Source organism: Durio zibethinus, chromosome 12 (assembly GCF_047325235.1).
Source record: "Durio zibethinus cultivar Kanyao isolate XHJ-2024 chromosome 12, ASM4732523v1, whole genome shotgun sequence".
In the NCBI taxonomy this organism is placed as follows: Eukaryota; Viridiplantae; Streptophyta; class Magnoliopsida; order Malvales; family Malvaceae; genus Durio; species Durio zibethinus.
The window spans coordinates 7,326,375-7,338,721 of record NC_143173.1 but is presented as its reverse complement, the minus strand read 5'-3'; positions in this window follow the sequence as shown (position 1 = coordinate 7,338,721).

Genomic DNA, 12,347 nt, shown 5'->3' with positions numbered 1-12,347 from the left:
TTTTAAACTCCCACCTAGCCACCTTTTTATTTTTTCACTTTTCCACTACCTTGCCACTGATCCAGTTAGCCACTAATCTTGTTACTTTTGTCTATTGTAGGTGTGATCATCCTATCCTCCACTTTAGCCCACTAGCTTGTCCCCCACTAGATGTTCTCACGTACATGTATATTTATACATTCATGTGAAGTGGTTTCAATATGGGCTCTAAATCCTTACCCACTTACTGTATTCCTTATCTCTTTCTTTTTTTCTTTTTCATATGCTTTTGTTTCCTTTTATGATCAACTAGGAGGGCCCTTGTAGGCCTTTCCTTCTTCTCCTCTTTTGTTGCAGGCATTTCCCATAAAAAGCCATATTTTAGTTATCTTCAAGGATTCATTTGTGCTCATTTTTCCTGTAAATGGGCCTAATGATAAGCTACATTATGGGCCCTATTTGGATATTTAAATGGATTTTTATAACGAGCTATCTATGGATCATAATTGAGTCATGAATTAAGTCCACAATTAGGCCCTTCTCTCGAGTTGTAAATGGGTTTTGTTTAGGCCTCTAATGGGCCTTCCTTTTTATCAAATCCGAGCATTATTTAATGATTAGCTCAAGCCTCTAATTAGGCCAAAAAATAGGTCATTTTAAAATTATCAATTTTGATCTCTATTTTAGTATTTTGTACAATGAGCTCGGTTTAATGATGTTAGATCGTTCCAGACAAAATTAAGTGTCTGTATGAATGTTTAAGGGTTTAATTGCATTAAAAGCAAAACCATGCAAATTGGAGAAAAACTTAAACTGGGTTGAATAATACTCTTGGTGGGTGAAGTTGACCTGGTTGAAAAGAAAAATGAACAGTGTCAAGTCACAAATAGTGCTAAATCGATGATGATACAATCGCTTGTCCAAGGGGGATTATTATATTTGGTAATTTGAAATGGACATGAAGTATCATCATTGATGGTACACTAGTCTAGAATTTTTATTTGTCCAAGGGGAATAGGCTTTTAAAAAACTAGAATATTCTAATATTGACTTCAAGTAAAAAATGCTTACTAGGATATCATATTTTCTACTCGAAAGAGAGTTTGTGATAATGTACATGGACTTTTCAGTTTAATTACAAATAACACATCATGGATTAGTGTTATTTGTAAGGATTGTTACTTATATATGGAACATTGTATTCTTTTATCTTGAATACTACAGTTGATTTTTGGTTATAAAGATTAACTACTCTAATTGAAAAGGACAAAAGACAATTTAGAGCTTAACTATGTAAAAGGTGTCTTTTTTGGATAAAATCGATAAGTTTTGACTATTTTTATTAATTATTATCCAATTGTTAAAATGTTGCATTTCGTGATGATAAAAGTCTTTTACTTGAGAAATTTTTTTGAATTTCTTAAATATTGTCCAGTGATATAAATCCATGAAAAATTATTGTCAAAGGCAGAATCAGTAAATTTTGTTGTATTATTTTGTTCAAAGATATTATTATCTGATAAATTGGTTTTATAAAAGATCTTGCTTATACAATATGTGACATATGGAATTATGCTTTGCTATTTTGAAAGCATGTTTTATGTGGCATAAATGTGTTTAGCATGCTTGCAATATTTTAATCTTATATATTATACAATTATGATATAGAATTTTATAAATTACATAATTATGATATAGTATTTTCATAAAAATCTAAAAGATTTTGAAATATTGAATTTAAAGAGCAATTTTTATTTATTAAATATTTAAAATATATGTTTTTTTTAAATCAAAAAATTGAAAAAAATAAATTTAATATTTAATTAAAAAAGTGGAACTTTTGTAAAAATTCTAAATATTTAAAATTATTTTTTAAAAATTTAAATATGATTTAAAATAACAATATTATTTTTTAAAAAAAATAAAATATTGGAATTTTTTAATATTTTTAAAAAATAAAGAAATAAATTTGATTTTTTAAAAATATTAAAACTTGATTTTTTTAAAAATTAAAGAAGTATGATTTTTAAAAAAATTAAAATATTGGAAAAATTATATTTAATGTTTTTAAAAAATAAATAAAAACCTAAAAAATTATTAATTTTGGGATTTTTTAAATTTTCATACTTTTTTTTTTAATTTATAGCACTTTTTAGTTGTTGGATTTTTTCTAAAAGGACAATAGTTACACCAACAAAGTTAACGAAGAATAATTGCATTAGTAATTAGATGAAATTATCAAATTGAACTTGTACGAAAATGAGATTTTTATTAACCATACTAGAGGAACTAAAATTCAAATTTTATGTGATTACAAGATACTATTTGCATATTTGATAATTGATTTTATTCATTCACATTGTCATGTTAGAAAAGCCAACACCATGTCATAACCTTAATGCCATCTTAGTAAGGTCAATGCCTACATTATTAAGTTAAAGATCATGTTAGCATTTTTAACGGTAAACATTTGAAGAAGTTAATGATTAGGCTATGATTATCAAATCAAAATATATGAGAATTATATTTTTATGAATTGTAGTAGATGGACTAAGTTTTAAATTTTGATAGATTACAAGGATTATTATTATTATTTGACCACTAGAGCTATAGTAATAAGCTTTAGAGAAAAAATAATATAATATTTGATTATGATATAGTTAATTAGTTAGTTAGTTTGTTTGATTATCATTATTACAAAAAGTTTTTTTAGCAACACTTAATGTCATTGTAAAAGGATAATTTATCATTGCTAAAACTTTTTTGCAACAAAAAAAAATCTTTATAAGGTCGTTGCCTGTACCTTTGTTATTAAAAGTAAAAGCAACAATTTTCATCATATAAAAGTTGTTTTAAAAAAAGTTTATAGCAACGACTTTTCTCTTGTTGTGAAAAGATATTATTTTTAAGCAACGACTTAATTTGGTTGTTAAAACATTCTTTTAGCAAACACATAATTGGTTACCAAAATTTATACTTACCGATATTGTTTTGGTTGCCTAAAAATTTTTGCAACACAATATTTTTTGTTGTAAATCATCTTTAGCAGCAATCATTTTATCATTGTAGCATTTAGTATAATAAAGACAATGATTGTTGCCAAAAATTTTTATGAAATCACAATTTGTCATTTTAGATACCAAATTTTATTAGGAACATTTTTAACATGACTGACCCAAGCTCATTTGCCGAACCTATTAATATAGGACCATTACGTAAACCATTTAGGAAGACCATTTGCAACCCATAAAGAGCTTACAAATTAGCCCATTTGAAGTCAACTCGGATCAAACTTGATCAATAAAGTTAAAATTAATCAAACAAAGTCAAAATTGCATAATATTTAGTCAAAATGGATAGAACCCAGGTTAATTCTCATAATTCACAACCTAATTGGAATCAATGTGGTTTAAAGTTAAAATTGGTGATTTTTAAAACACAAAATGTTTTCTGCACTTGGGGAAGTACAAAATTACTAAAATGACCTTTAGGGTTATTTTCATAATTTGGCCTTCCCAAGCTTGGATTTTCATGAAACTTTTCAGATCTTAATTTTATAATATTTCATGATTTTTGGTACATTGGAAATCACAGCAGTACCTCAAGAGGTGTGGAACTACCAAAATATTTCTTAGGGTATTTTTAGCTTGGATTTTCACAAAACATTCCAAATATTAATTTTATAATATTTCATAATTTTTGGTGCTTTAAAATCCCAAAAATGAGCCTGAGAACATTGATTTCTAAGAAAATAGCACAAATACCAAAAAATTTATACTAAAAGTAAAATGATCTTTTCATTTTGTTTAGGGGTTAAAAAAATCTAACCTTTGCAGTAAATAATGTTGACCATTATATCTCTTATTGAATCTTAATCCATGGCTAAAGATTGCTCATTGAAAGAAAAAAAAAAAGAAGTTTGGCCCTTGGATGAGATTTGATCCAAGGGCCTATATTCACCAAAAAAAGAGATTTTTTGAAGAGTCTTTTTCTTTACAAAGGGAGGGGCTACCGAAGAAGAAAAAAGAGAGAGAAGAGGGGCTGGTCACAAAAAATAGAGGGAAAGACTGAAGAAAAAATAAAAGAGAAAGAGAAAAAAATAAGAAAATAAAAGATATAAAAAAGGTAGAAATATTTGGTGGCTAAGAAAATACAATATAAGGGAAGCTGTAGCTATTGGAGAAGTGGAGAGGAAAAGGTAGACTTCTATTTTTTTTAGTTTACTTTCACACTTGTGAACATTATCCTTTCTAGGAAAATTGTTTTTGTTTCCCTTTTACCATTTACAAAGGGTCAGGTTTCCATAATTAGCTATATGTGTGCTACGTAAACAAGACAAAAGGAATAACCTTTCTTTAAAAGTGGATACCTTTATGAAAAATTAGGCTAGGAAAAGCAAGAAAGCTTTTAGGATTCAAAATTTCGTTCTTCAAGAAAAGTGTTACTCTTTTTGCTATTATGGAAGCTTAAAACTCTTTCATATGGTTTGGTATTTTTAGATATATGATAAACAGAAGATTATTCCTTCTTGAAAGCTTAAAACAATTTAAATATAGTTCTTTGCTACTGTCAAAACATGGGGTATTTGGACATGATTCTATGGTTTGTTGTTAATAGGAAAAGTTTTTTTTTTTTTTACAAAACAAAGCTCATTTTTCTTTTTTTGTTTGATAACCTCCTTAGGCGTGTAACATGTAAGTAGAAATATAAAGATTCACCTTTTCACACTCATCTTTTTTGTATGGTGGTTATTAACCAAATATCAAGCTAGGTTACTATTGTTGTAGGCCTCCACCATGAACTTTCTAGAAAGTTTTAAGCTTTCAAAGCATTTTCTTGTCTTGCTTCCTATATACTTACTTCATGCCTATTATTACAAGTTCCCAAGTGATCATTCATGAGAAAGAAAGTCTAAAGGCCAAGCCTTTATCCTAAGGCCTTATCATGCATTTGTTTTTCATTTTAAATTTAATAAAGGTTGTAGGCTTAATATAGATTATTATATTAATTCTTCATTTCATGCATATTTGCTCCATATTATTTAAGTTTGATTAAAATCTAAATCTCATGCATTATGATCCTTTTGATGTTTTTAATTTTTAATTTTATTTTATTTTATTTTTTGCTTGATTTAATTTCATGCAATTTAATCTTTCATGTCATAAATTATTATTATTATTATTATTATTAACTATGACGTAATTTATTTTATTTGCATTTTAATTTCATGTAAAAAAATAACAAAAAAAAGAATAATAATAATAATGATGATGATGATGATGATGATTTTAAAGAAAGAAGATATATATAAATATATACAACATATATAAGAATATAAAAAATTTATTTTTAGAAAAACTATAAAAACGAGCTTGCTACAAAAGTCTGTCTAGATGTTAGAGATTTTTAGAGAAGTTCATAAATTTTTAAACTTACCCGAAACCTTAAACTCGTTTTAAATTTCTAAGAATTTGCATAAAAACCTTTTATGAAGTAATATGTTCCCGAATGTTGCTTAGATATTGAGGTATTTAGGAAACTTTATTTCATTAAGAATTTTCATATATTTTCACAACTCAAAATAAATACGTTTTGCTAAAACCACGATTATAAAAATATAAAATAATAAAAATAATAAGATGAGATTTTAAATATAAACATTCAGACCCAAACTTTGCCTCAATGTTGAAGAGTTCAGGTGGTCTCTTTATATTTGAAAACTCGATTCTTAAATTCATATTTGATCATCATTTACATATGTTTCATTTTAAGATTAATGTCCTCATTTATAATGCATATATATATATGTTTGCTTTAGTTATGGATGTTTAATATTAATTATGTTATATTTTATTTTTTTACTAAATAGTTTTCTTAAAATTTTTTAGTTTTGAATAAATAAAATTAAAATAGCATTCCGTGAAATATAATTATTGGTACTCTGCCTAGATGTTGAAGAGTCATAAATGATTATCATTTATAAAGAGTGTTATTTTATTATTTTTAGAAAGAATGTTATGATAAATCTTAACTGAAAAGACTACCTTCGAATTTTGCCTTTATGTCGGAGACTTTAATGTATTTCTTTAATTTAAAAATTTTCATAATATTCCTAAATAAAGATTTTTTAGAACTAATTTTATTTCTTGCAAACAAAGGGAATTATAATTAAATTTCATATAAAAAAACCATTTTTGTCCAAAATTACGAATAGTACATGATTAATTGGTACCGATTCTATGGGCGCTATGAGAGTGCTAATCCTTTCCTATGCGTAACTAACTCTCAAACTTGATTCTATTTTCATAGACCAAATTATCTTTTTAATAAACTTATTGTTTTTATTAAAAATATAATTTTTTTATGGCCAATCACACTTTAAAAAAAATTGGTGGCGACTCTCTATATTTTTCACGTGTTTAAATTTTTACGTCTAGCGATCGAGTTTTTGAATCAATATGTTACGACAACTTGGTAATTTCACTAGGACATTTTGAGGGTCAAGTAAAAAATTTTAATTATGCACTATTAAAAATTTTGGATTCAATTGGTTTTAATTGATTTTAACTTAGTTCCCTGTATTTTAGTTTCTTAAGAAAAAATGATATATATACACATAAGTTAATAAATAAAATAAAATATATGTTAGTTGTTACTTTGTTTTGATTTTGTATTTATGGTTTATTTATGTTATTTTGTTTAATATATCCCTTTGCACACCTTTGCTTATTCATTTATATACATGAGCTTTAGACTCGGGCTCTGACTTTTTAGAAGGAAGTAAAATAGCTATGTTCTCATGAGGTAATAGCCTCCATATTTACTAGAAAAAACTTTCACCTAGATTGAACATTTTCTATTAGTAACCTATAATGGGTGAAGATCAGAGAACCTTACTAGTCTATAAGGGATGATGATGTGAGAATAGTTTAGGAATCTTTAGACATATAAATCCTTACTCACCATATGATGAGCCACAAGGATCCAACCTTAGATAGAGCTAAACTATTTTTTTTTTAGATTATACTCTAAACCAGGACACGTGAGAGCATTCATTTTAACTTGATTATTACCCTAATTTATTTTGTTTTCTTTTTATTTTATGATCATGCATCAATATAAACATCAACATAAGGAATGTGTTTGTCAATGTACCAAGAAGTCAAGAGATTTTAGGTTTTGTTACAAAACACCATTATGTTGTCCTCAACTTCGAGCCCAACATGTATAAAGATGTCAATAAGGTGATAATTCAATCATCAAAAATCCAAATAAGAAAGGGAAATTATCTAAAAGAATCTAAAGATGAATCTTTGCCAAAAAAATCATATTGGAGCTTCAACGAAATGATATCTCTAAGCTAGTCGAGATTTGGTGCCATTTAGCAATACCCAAAAAAATGGCCTTCAAGAAAAAATATAGTCATATTGCTTCACTCTTTGAGGTGCCTATGGAAGACCAATTGATAAGAGCTTTGGTCCAATTTTGGGACCCTGTTTATAAATGTTTCATGAGCAATGAGATTGATATGATGCCGACTATCGAAGAATATTTTGCTCTATTATGGTTGCACCTTCACGATCTAGATAAGATCTATTATCAAGGTTAAAAACTTAGATCCCGTAGAAAATTTATCCACATAATAGAAGTGTCCCCTCAAGAGTTAAGCACACATAACCAAACAAAAGGCAAAAATGAATACATCCCATAAAAAATCTTGTGCAATTATATTGTCAAACATTTAGAGGGTGAACAAGGAATGAAAATGATAGCTTTGGCAATTTATGGTTTAGTCATTTTCCTAAAGGTCTTGTGGCACATTGAGATGTCAATAATACACTTTTTTAAGCAAGTGGACAATAAAATGAATCCTATCCCATTCACACTAGTAGAAACTTTTCGATCATTGAATCATTACAGATAAAAATGGAGGACATTCCATAGGGTGTACACAACTATTTTATATATAGGTAAAAAGTCACCTTTAGCATCCTGTAGACAAATTTTACTCCATTTATAGTAAGAAAAAGAGGCCTATTGAAGAATTTTGTAATGTTAGATGGCCAGAATCAGAGCCCAAGGAAGAGTGGTTATTGGTTTTGCAAAATCTCACCAATGCTCAAATTATATGAAGGGCTCCATGGATGCCATGAGAAGCCATGTTGTACAAATGTGGTGATAAGCCATGGGTTCCACTTTTAGGACCATGGAGAGGCATAAATTATGCTCTAGCTATGGTCTATAAATAGTTTGTGCCAGTGACTCTTGGGCTTTGAAAATAAAAATTTTCTTTTAAGGAACTAGGAATTCCTTAGAAAGTGAAAAAAATTATCAAGGAGTAAAAGCAAACTTGAAAAGTAGGTTGTGAAAGATATATAGATAAAGTAATGTCTGAATATCTGGTATGAAGAAAGCAACATATTCAAAGCAATGTTATGCCCATGAACCATGCTCGTAAGAAGAAGCTCATTATGAAGTGGTTCTTGAAAAAATGAACGTTATGAAATGTAAGTTGGAAAAAGAGAAGGAAACATGGGAGATTGAAAAGGAGAGACTGTAACAAAAAGTTAAGGAGTGAAAGTTCAAAACCAAAGAGAATGAAAGAAAATTTTAAAAACTTGAAAGAAAATGAGAAGAGATGTCAAAAAATATACATAAATATATCGTGTCAATGATCATTAAGCTTAAAAACATAAAAAAAAAAATACCAAATGACTTTAGTCTAAGTTATAATAAGAAAGAAGAGCTCATTCGGTCCATAGAGGAAAAAAATACTGTAAAAACTCTTTGATAACTTGAAACAATAAATATGTTGTCAACATAAAGCCAATCAAAACCTAAAGGAAGAGAGAGATCAATTTTAGTTTAAAATCAAAAAAGCTTAATATTGAAAAGATGAATGTCTGTTAAAAAAGTCTTAAATCGTTCATCTGGTGGGACAGATAAGGAAAGTTAGCTTCAAAGTAAGAGACATAACTCAAGAAGCTAAGCAAGTAAAGGGAGAAGTGTATCTAAGATAGTATAGTTAGCGCTTGGCTAATTTTCTAGAAAGTACTTATAAGTAATAGAAGTACGTAAGGGGCTTCTTTTGAGAATCTTAATATTATGGTATAACGAGTCTTTACAAGGGTATTGTAGTGAACTCAACATTGAAGTAGAAAGTTTTCAACAATATAATGTTGTAAAGCCAAATTTGTCATGATGTGGTTCAAAGCTTAACTTGAAATCTTTTGCAAGTATTGGGTACCCTACAAGCAAATCTATTGCATTCACACATTCATGCATCATAGGCATGTTTTATTTAATGTTAGTGGTGTTGAAAGATTAACTTTTGAGGGCATTTCTATTTTGATACACTAAATTTGAATTTTGACAATAGTAAAAATGGTTTTCCTTATGTAGTTTAGGTTTTGTATTATATTCTGACATTGTGTAAATATATATTTTGAGAAAAATAGTATGACAATTTTTTGTTTAAATATTATTTTAAATAAAAAACCCCGCATAATTTGTTTTTTGGGTTATGAGAATAAGGCCAAAAATTGTCTTATGAGTTTTCAAACAATTAGTATTCATCATTGGAATGGATTTAATTTAAAAATCATTTATTTTGCCAATCATTTTCTGATCCATTATTTAAGAGGCATGAGTCCAAGATTCAAAAACTAAATTTTCATGGTACTTGAAAGATGAGTTTTTATATAGGCAATGAACAAAAGAGGCCAATTATAAAAATTCATTTTGAATTTTAAAAACAAAGTAAGGTACTCTTGTAAATTTTTAGTCAGTAACTCAATATGTGTCAAATTTTGCTAATATGATTAAACCATCCAAATTTTTTCAACCATAGACATGAAAAATGTTGAACCTTCTCTCTTAAGTAACTTTTGTTCCACATCTTAAGGCATATTAACCAAAAAAAGTAAAATTCTTTCTTGCCTAAGATAATTTGTTTCATTCATAAATACCTTTTCCCTTATTTTACCAAAAATGCTAGACAATTTAGAACTAAAATGAGCTTTTTTATGACTTGTATGATCAAATTTTGGGATATCCCATACAGCCTAATCTTCACTGTCATAAGAACTTTGAGTGAAAAACAAGAGGGGGCCTCAATCACATAAAAAAAATCTTTTATCTTTTTTTTTCAAATAATTTACTCTTCTAACTGATCATGTTTGAAATGATGAATGACCATCTTTCTCTATCTTTCGCATATAGAAAAATTATCCACTTGCTGTCCATTTAAGCCTATTAAATTTTTTGTTTCAAAATGAACCTCGGCCAAGGATCATCTTTTACATTAGGGAGCAAAATAAGGATATCTTCAAGAGCCCAACTTCAAGAAAAATGTTTGATATTGAGAGCATCTAACATACTCTTCAGAGATGAGAGCCTAAGGCAAAAAGTGAATAAAGTAATAGTTAGAATCTCAAGAAGACAAAATTTAAGAGAAAAAAAAGTTGAAGTCAAATATTTCCAAAAAAAAAAGATGAATATAAAATGGAAGAGGACAATTGATTGAAAATCCAAAAAAGGCAATTTGAATCGAAGGAAGGATCTGAGTTGAAAACTTGAAAATATGGCTTACATATAGAGAAATACCAATTTATAGGGGGTAATGCCCAGTACAACAAACTTAAAAGGATCAAGGGCATTAATGGAATAAGTTTTTAAAAGAAAGAATTTTGGAATGTTGTTCATGATTATTTGAATATTCACTGTCTAAATACAATTCATTCATAAAAAAAAAAAAAATTTTAAAAGTAAAAAAAAAAAAAAAGACATGCACCTCAAAGATGAGAGCCCAAAGTGAAAAGTAAATAAGGCTTTACTTAGAATCCCAAGTAAGAAAGAAGATAAAATTCAAGAATGTTAAAGTTAAAGTCAAATATTTCCACACAAAAAAAATGCATAGAAAGAAAGACTTGCACCTCAGATATGAGAGTCTGAGGTGAAAAGTGAATATGGCTTCAATCCCAAATAAAAAGAAAAAAGGAGATAGAATTCAAGAGAGAAAAAAGTTGAAATCTAATGTTTCTTAGAAAAAAAAAAGAAAGAAAAAAGGACATGAATATCAAAGATGAGAGTCCCAAACAAAAAGTGAATAAAGCTTCAATTAAAATCCCAAGTAAAAGAATAAGATAGAATTCAAGATAGAAAAATGCTAAAGTTGAAGTCAAATGCTTCCTAAAATAAATAGCAAAGAAAGAAAGACACATGGCTTTTCGTCCAAAAAATGCTCTATAAAATTTTTAGCCTAATTACACCAAATAATATATTTTGAGCTTATTTATCTATTCTTTCAAAACCCTAAACCTCGGCTTGTATTACACATATTCTAATCAAATATAGACACTTGAATTGAAGAGCTATATCCTTGAAATTTTTTATGTACCCGTTATTTGGTAAGATTTTACTAAGTTCTTCATTGTTAGAAAATATAGCTATAAAGTAAAAACCCAAAAGGGGCAGTTTAAAGCTAGAGCCACTCTTGAAACCCTAAAAGAATTTTAGAGTTTTAAGGTTCTATATAGAATAAAAAGTCATGATGCATAACCTTTTGAAAGATCAGTACCCATTAAAAACTCTACATCTCACCAAAGTGTAAAAATAAAAAAAATTAGCCTTTTTCTCTTTTCAAATCTTTTTATAAAAATAACGATTAGTTTTTACACACATTGAAGTATCATGTTTTCAATAAAAGAAACGTGTTTTAGAAAATTATCTCTTTTGTGAGCCTAAAAAAAATTATTGCAACCCTCATTGAGCCATCCTTGAAGTATGTCCACCAGTGAAAAATGGAATTAACAATCACCCTATCTACAAGTATTCCAAATAGTAATCATCGAGCCTTCCTTGAAATATGCCCACTAGTGACATTCAATTCTCAATCACACTATCCATAAGCCTTCCAAATAGTGGTCATCAATTTACAAGAGATTTGAAAGTTATCTGTTTGTAACTTTTCTCATTGATTATGGAAACACTTTATGTGGGGCAATTTTGTGATTACTTTGAAAAAATTTAGAGATTAGTTGAGCATTTTGTACAAGATATTGTAATCATTTTGTAGTAAAAAAGTAAACATTGAAAATTTGAATAGAGATCTTTCGAAAAAAGAAAAAAGAAAAAATTGCATTTGCAACAATTACATTTACATCATAAGAAAGACATTTGATTTGCAAGTTGCAAAAATAAAAAAAGTCTTTGCATTCACATCACTTGTGCTTACATATGCATTATAAGAAAGACAATTAATTTGCATGTTGTAAAAATAAAAAAAAAAAGTCTGCGCATTTACATCACTTATGTTTACATTTGCATTGGATCCGCATACTACAAAAAGAAAAAGATATTTACATTTG